Below are 7,761 nucleotides of genomic sequence, written 5' to 3'. Positions count from 1 at the left end.
TTTAGAACTCGGTAGTGAGTGTTGCAACCGAGGACAGACGATCTTTACACGTTACGCACTTCGGCACTCGGCGGTCCCGTTCTGTGAGCTTGTGTGGCCTACCACTTTGCAGCTGAGCCGTTGTTGCTCCTAGACGTTTCCACTTCACAATAACAGCACTTACAGTTGACCGGGGCAGCTCTAGCAGGGCATACATTTGACAAAATGACTTGTTGGAAAGGTGGCATCCTATGACGGTGCCACGTTGAAAGTCACTGAGCTCTTCAGTAAGGCCATTCTACTGCCAATGTTTGTCTATGGAGATTGCATGGCTGTGTGCTCGATTTTATACACCTGTCAGCAACGGGTGTGGCTGAAACAGCCAAATCCACTAATTTGAAGGGGTGTCCACCTACTTCTGTATATACAGTGTATTTTAGAACTTAATAATAATTTGAATATCAAATCCTAAAAAATAAAAAATATTCATTATTCATAAAAGTTGTAATAACTTGTACACTTTTGGGGTGAGGGGAGTATAATTATATAAATTATACAATTGTATAACAATTGAGATCCTTGAAAAATTACAGTTAAGTGCTTGGAAAAAGTCCCTAAAAGTCCTTGAATTCGACTTGCCAATGCCTGCATGAACCCTGCTTAAAGGACGTGTTGTTGTTGTATAGCTGGAGTTATGGTCTAATTTGTATAATTTTCTCTTTTATTCCTCTAAGTACACACGTGGAGCTGCATGAAAATCATTTTTATTTTCGGTTTCAAACCATGTAGAAAAGTTTTATCCCAATGTCACACATTGGCCCCCGTTATTTATAGAAAGACCCAGGTGACCTCAGTCGCAAGCAGTTGTGCATTTATACATTTAGAATGGAATAACCACCCGTTCCACACAGGAATACCAATAATAAGGATTCACTATCTTTTCACCAACAACTGAACACATAACCAAACCCAACACGGAGTAAATAAAAATAAAAACGAATGAAATAAAACTTGGAAAAAGTGGAATCAGTCGGTCAGTCAGTCAATCCAATCCACCAGCAGATACCAGATTTGTAGTTTTTCCAACAATAGAAATGAGTGGATCTGATAATCTTACGATGACAATGAAATACAACCAAACTAAACGGTCAAAAGGAGCTATGGAACTGATGGTTTGACTTCCTCATTCGCACCACGTCAACATGCTGCCTATTTAAAGGGGAATTAAAGGGGAAGCGCAGCATCGGGAGGAAAAGCACTGAGACGGCTCAGACAAATTCGGGGCAAACAAAATGCTTACTTGCTGGTTCCTTCTCGACAATACAGAAATAAAAAAGATAAGAATTTGAACATAAAGTAAATGACTCAGTATTATATAATCAATATTTTAGCATAAGTATAATACAGGAAGGCAAAATGTATAGTCCAGGATTTACACGTGCTTTGGGGAAGGGGGGAGAGAGAGAGAGAGAGAGAGAGAGAGAGAGAGAGAGAGAGAGAGAGAGAGAGAGAGAGAGAGAGAGAGAGAGAGAGAGAGAGAGAGAGAGAGAGAGAGAGAGAGAGAGAGAGAGAGAGTGTGTGTTGGGGGAAAACATACGACATTATAAAATCCATGTACACAAACAGCAAGTGTGCGGTTAAAATTGGCAATAAACACAAATATTTCTTTCTTCAGGGCCGTGGGGTGAGACAGGGATGCAGCTTGAGCCCCACCCTCTTCAACATTTATATCAATGAATTGGAACTAGAACAATCTGCATCACCCGGCCTCACACTACTGGACTCTGAAATGAAATGTTTACTATTTGCTGATGATTTGGTGCTTCTGTTCCCAACCAAGGAGGGCCTATAACAACACCTAGATATTCTGCACAGATTCTGTCAGACTTGGGCCCTGACAGTGAATCTCAGTCAGACAAAAATAACGGTGTTCCAAAAAAGGTCCAGTTGCCAGGACAACAAATATAAATTATATCAAGACACTGTTGCCCTAGAGCACACAAAGAATTATACTTATCTCATCCTAAACATCAACACCACAGGTAACTTCCACAAGGCTAGGAACAATCTAAAGAAAAGGCAAGAAGTGCCAGAAAAATTGATTTGCATTTTAATGAGGGAAATAAGTATTTGACCCTTTCTCAATCAGAAAGATTTCTGGCTCCCAGGTGTCTTTTATACAGGTAACGAGCTAAGATTAGGAGCACACTCTTAAAGGGAGTGCTCTTAATCTCAGTTTGTTACCTGTATAAAAGACACCTGTCAACAGAAGCAATCAATCAATCAGATTCCAAACCCTCCACCATGGCCAAGACCAAAGGATGTCAGGGAGACCTACACAAGGCTGGAATGGACTACAAGACCATCGCCAAGCAGCTTGGTGAGAAGGTGACAACAGTTGGTGCGATTATTCGCAAATGGAAGAAACACAAAAGACTGTCAATCCCCCTCAGCCTGGGGCTCCATGCAAGGTCTCACCTCGTGGAGTTGCAATGATCATGAGAACGGTGAGGAATCAGCCCAGAACTACACAGGAGGATCTTGTCAATGATCTCAAGGCAGCTGGGACCATAGTCACCAAGAAAACAATTGGTAACACACTACGCCGTGAAGCACTGAAATCCTGCAGCGCCCGCAAGGTCCCCCTGCTCAAGAAAGCACATATACAGGGCCAACTACAAGAAACATCTGACCTCTGTGATTGCCAATAAGGGTTTTGCCACCAAGTACTAAGTCATGTTTTGCAGAGGGGTCAAATACTTATTTCCCTCATTAAAATGCAAATCAATTTATAACATTTTTGACTGGATTTTTGTTGTTGTTATTCTGTCTCTCACTGTTCAAATAAACCTACCATTAAAATTATTGACTGATCATGTCTTTGTCAGTGGACAAACGTACAAAATCAGCAGGGGATCAAATACTTTTTTCCCTCACTGTAAATACCCTAGAGAAGAGTCCCCTCAGCCACCTGGTTCACAAACACAAACAGACCCCACAGAGCCCCAGGCCAGTAACACAATTAGACCCAACCAAATTATGAGAAAGCAAAAAGATAACTATTTGATACACTGGAAAGAATCAACCTAAAAACTGAGCAATGTGAATGCTATCTGGCCCTAAACAGAGAGTACACAGTGGCAGAATATCTGAACACGGTGACCCATCAAAACGGGACCATCGCGCTCTCCCAGAAGCTTGGCTGGTGCGTAAAACCCGCAAATTCAGACAAACAAAAGGTGCAATGGGTCCGCACTCAAAAAGACGTCGCAGAAAGCTTACTTACTTACTTACTTTTAATTATTTTTTTCCTGCATGAGGGATAGCATAGACAGACGTTTCGGCTTTGCAGCCTTCTTCAGTGACTGACCCAAAATTAAGAAAATATTTGACTATGTTCAGACTCAGTGAGCTCTGGGCAGACCTGGCTCTCAAGAGAAGATATATGCCCACGGTCTACAAAATGAGGTGGAGACTGAGCTGCACTTCCTAACCTCCTGCCAAAATGTATGACAACATTAGAGACCCATACTTCCCACAGATCACACCCACAACGAATTTGAAAACAAATCGAACGTTGATAAACTCCCCATGTTTATTTATTAGAATAAATACCAGTGTGCCATCACAGCAGCAAGATTTGTGACCTGTTGCCACAAAAAAAGGACAACCAGTGAAGCACAAACACCATTGTAAATACAACCCATATTTTTGTTTATTTATTTTCCCATTTGCAATTCAAATATTTACACATTGTTATAACACTGTTTAAAGCCATAATATAACATTTGAAATGTCTCTATTATTTTGAAACTTTTGTGAGTGTAATGCTTACTGTTCATTTCTGATTGTATATTTCACTTTGGTTTATTATCTATTTCACTTGCTTTGGCAATGTAAACATATGTTTCCCATGTCAATAAAGACCTTTGAATTTAATTGAGAGAGTGAGAGAGAGCAAGAGGGAGAGAGAGAGAGAGAGAGAGAGAGAGAGAGAGAGAGAGAGAGAGAGAGAGAGAGAGAGAGAGAGAGAGAGGGAGAGAGAGAGAGAGAGAGAGAGAGAGAGAGAGAGAGAGAGAGAGATTGAGCGAGTGAGAGAGAGAGAGAGGGGAGAGAGAGAGAGAGAGAGAGAGATAGAGAGAGAGAGAGAGAGAGAGAGAGAGAGATTGAGCGAGTGAGAGAGAGAGAGAGAGAGAGAGAGATTGAGCGAGTGAGAGTGAAGGAGGCGCCATATGAGGCTGAGGGAGAGAGCAGTCAAACTGCATAGTGAATGGGGTGAAAAGCGAGAGGGACGGACTCAAAGGCAGGGAGGATTAAATGAGAGAGCGAGAGAGAGCAAGAGAGTGAGAGAGAGCGAGAGAGCGAGAGAGAGTGAGATCGAGGGAGTGAGAGTGTGAGAGAGTGAGAGAAGGAGAGAGAGCGAGAGAGAGAGAGAGAGAGAGAGAGAGAGAGAGAGAGAGAGAGAGAGAGAGAGAGAGTGAGAGATCTATAAAGATACTGTGCTTCGTTCTATAAGCTCCTTTATCAAATCACATCATCCGTCAGCTCAAGGAGAGAGGATAATGTTTGTATTGACCAGGAGAGAGAAGGGTGAGTGAAACCTGAACTGCGTCTGAGTCTGAGCTGAGTCTGTGCAACTGGCTATATGAATGTGTTCAGAGAGCTGGACAGAATGCTGACTTCTTTAAAACCCATCACTCGCTTTCTCTGTGCCCGCACTGTCTGTCGCAGACAGCTGGGTTAGTGACTTAAAACTCGTCTGACTGGATAAAAGGACATTACATTACAACTGCAAGAAAAGGTCACGAGAGGAGAGGAGACGATGGTGGTGACATCAAAGCAGGTGTTTATTTTTCTGCGAAAGCTAAGATAAACTGTATCGGACAATAAGTTGACTCTTTAAAGCTGATTTCTTCAGCACACAAGTACCGGAGAGAGAACTACAACAGAATTGCTGGTCTTTATTCTTTTTCTATACGGAGAGAGAACTACAACAGTCCATTTCCGTGGACCGTAAGGATAATAAATGGACAATAAAGTATTCTTCTTCTAAACGGAGAGAGAAGTACAACAGAATTGCTGGTCTTATAAAGCGTACAAGGACCATACAGAGAGACAGAGACAGAGGGAGAGAGGGAGGGAGAGAGAGAGAGAGAGAAAGAGAGAGAGAGAGAGAGAGAGAGAGAGAGAGAGAGAGAGAGAGAGAGAGAGAGAGAGAGAGAGAGAGACAGACAGAGCGAGAGAGAGAGAGAAAGAGAGAGAGAGAGAGAGAGAGAGAAAGAGAAAGAGAAAGAGAAAGAGAGAGACAGAGAGAGAGAGAGAGAGAGAGAGAGAGAGAGAGAGAGAGAGAAAGCACCAATCAAACTTCTAGAGAGACTTTACACCCACCAAAACAGAGAGGCCGTGCACTAAACCAAGCCCCACGGACGGACGTACAGATTCCAGGCCTGGTGACACTCTGGCCACTCTCCCGTCCCATCGGCACCATGCTCTGGTCTCAGGGTGTAGCTGCCTGTCTGGTGCTGGTGTTGAACCCTCTCCTCTTAGTGTTGCTGCTGCAACAGCAGGTAGCTGAGGCTGAGGCTGAGGCCGTGACTGAGGCTGGGGTCGGGGCTGAGGCTGAGGCCGTGACTGAGGCTTGGGTCGGGGCTGAGGCTGGGGTCGTGGCTGAGGCTGGGATCGGGGCTGAGGCTGGGGTCGGGGCTGAGGCTGAGGCCGTGACTGAGGCTTGGGTCGGGGCTGAGGCTGGGGTCGGGGCTGAGGCTGGGGTCGGGGCTGAGGCTGGGGTCGGGGCTGAGGCTGGGGTCGGGGCTGAGGCTGGGGCCGGGGCTGATGCTGAGATTGGGGCTGAGGCTGTGGTCTGGCCTGAGTCCGTGACTGAGCCTGGGGTTGGGGCTGAGGCTGGGGTCGGGGCTGAGGCTGGGGTCTGGGCTGAGGCCGTGACTGAGGCTGGGGTTGGGGCTGAGGCTGGGGTCTTGGCTGAGGCTGGGGTCGGGGCTGAGGCTGAGTTCGGGGCTGAGTCTGGGGTTGGGGCTGAGGCTGGGGTTAGGGCTTGTGGGGCTGGGGTCGAGGCCAGTGAGGCCGGGGATGGGGCTGAGGCCAGGGCTAGTGAGGCTGAGGCCAGGGTCAGCAGCTGTCCCAAGGGATGCCTGTGTTGCTCCGACATACTCAGCTGCGCCGACCAGGGTCTGAAGGCGCTGCCCTCCGAGCTGCACGCGTACATCACCACCCTGGACCTCAACCACAACCTCCTGACTGAGCTGAAGGAGGGAAGTTTTGCTGCGTTGCCCCGTCTGAAGTCCCTGCGCCTGGCACACAACCGCCTGAAATGCCTAGAGGCCGGAACCTTCCGGAACAGCAGCTCGCTACGGCAACTGGACCTGTCGTCCAATCAGCTAGACAAAGTGGAGGTGCACTACTTCCTGGAGCTGACAGGATTGGAGGAGCTGCTGCTCTTCAACAACCGCATCGTTCGGGTGGAGAGCAAGGCCCTGGCGGCGCTTGGCAACCTGCGCAAGGCCTACATTAGCCACAACCGGCTCACGGACTTCCCCTTCTTCTCCATCCAAGAGCACAGCCACCCATTCCTGGCCACCATAGACCTGTCCTCCAACAGCATGTCCAAACTCCCCCTTGTGGACATCGAGACCCTGCCGGCGGCCTTGCAGAGTGGACTCTTCCTCCACAACAACACCCTGATCTGCGAGTGTGAAATGTACAACATGTTCCGGCGCTGGGAACAGAAGGGATTCCTCTCCATCAGGGAATTTCGGAAGGAGCACACCTGCCTGTTGTATGGGGAACGCAAGGCCTCCGTTAAGTTTTTCCAGCACAGACGCTTCTTTGAACTGAACTTGAACTGCAGTTCGGCGGTGGCTGGAGCTGTAAGGGAGCCTGAGGGCAGCCTGCTGGTGTATGAAGGAGACGGCATGGTTCTGGACTGTCACACCACGCTCAAAGGACAGCACCTGACCTACCTGTGGGTGTCGCCTCACCATGGGGCCGGGGCCCCACCGGAGAACAACGGCACCCTCCGCATGCACGCCAACGGCAGCCTGGAGATCGTATCAGCGCAGGTTGAGGACTCCGGAGTGTACTGGTGCAAGGTCTTTGACGCAGTCAAGAGGAACGAATCATGGGAGGTCAATGTGACAGTGTTGATGCGGCACGACGAGGCCGAGCCCTTCAACACTGGGTTTACAACCCTCATAGGGTGCGTGACGACCCTGGTCCTGGTCCTCATGTACCTCTACCTGACCCCCTGCCACTGCTGGTGCCGCAAGCAGCCCCCGCCGCCGGGTACCCCCAGCCCCGCCAACGACCAGTGCAGCGCCCAGGCCTCGATCCTGACCCCCACCCCACCCACAACCACTGAGGGCCCAGGCCTCAAGGTCAGTAACAACAAGCATGTGGTGTTTCTGGAGCCCATCAAAGAGCTGCAGAACGGCCGGCTAAGGGCGACTACGGGTGCGCTGCCCCCGGTCTCGGTTTTAGATTCGGGGCACCCCATCACCTCAGTCTTCTGACACACCCGTTGTGCCATAGCTCCAGACAGACAGCCATCTCCTACTGTACCTTCCCTTTATGCAACACCTCCCTCCTCTACCCCACCCCACTCCCAGAGAGAGTGGGTTGGGCTACACACCAGGCAGGCCAGGGAGTTAGACACTTCCTCTCAGAGTAGGACAGATGGGCAGATAGAGAGAGGGCATCGCCACACAGGGGTAAGGCAGCAGAGATAAAGAGAGGGAGTAGGAGAGAGGCAGAGAGACAGAAATAGAG

At 48.4% G+C, this 7,761-nt stretch overlaps 1 pseudogene across 1 annotated transcript; it reads left to right on the top strand.

The window, feature by feature from the left end:
- Positions 1-5,465: 5,465 nt before the first annotated feature.
- LOC311138292 (amphoterin-induced protein 3-like) lies at positions 5,466-7,524 on the top strand (annotated as a pseudogene). Its single transcript has 2 exons — positions 5,466-5,711; positions 5,850-7,524. The product of its transcript is annotated as an amphoterin-induced protein 3-like (transcript).
- Positions 7,525-7,761: the final 237 nt, after the last annotated feature.

This window comes from Coregonus lavaretus (assembly GCF_964263955.1).
Source record: "Coregonus lavaretus genome assembly, chromosome: 12".
Lineage (NCBI taxonomy): Eukaryota > Metazoa > Chordata > Actinopteri > Salmoniformes > Salmonidae > Coregonus > Coregonus lavaretus.
Note: the sequence above shows the minus strand (reverse complement) of the source record. Positions and strands in the feature narration are given on the sequence as shown.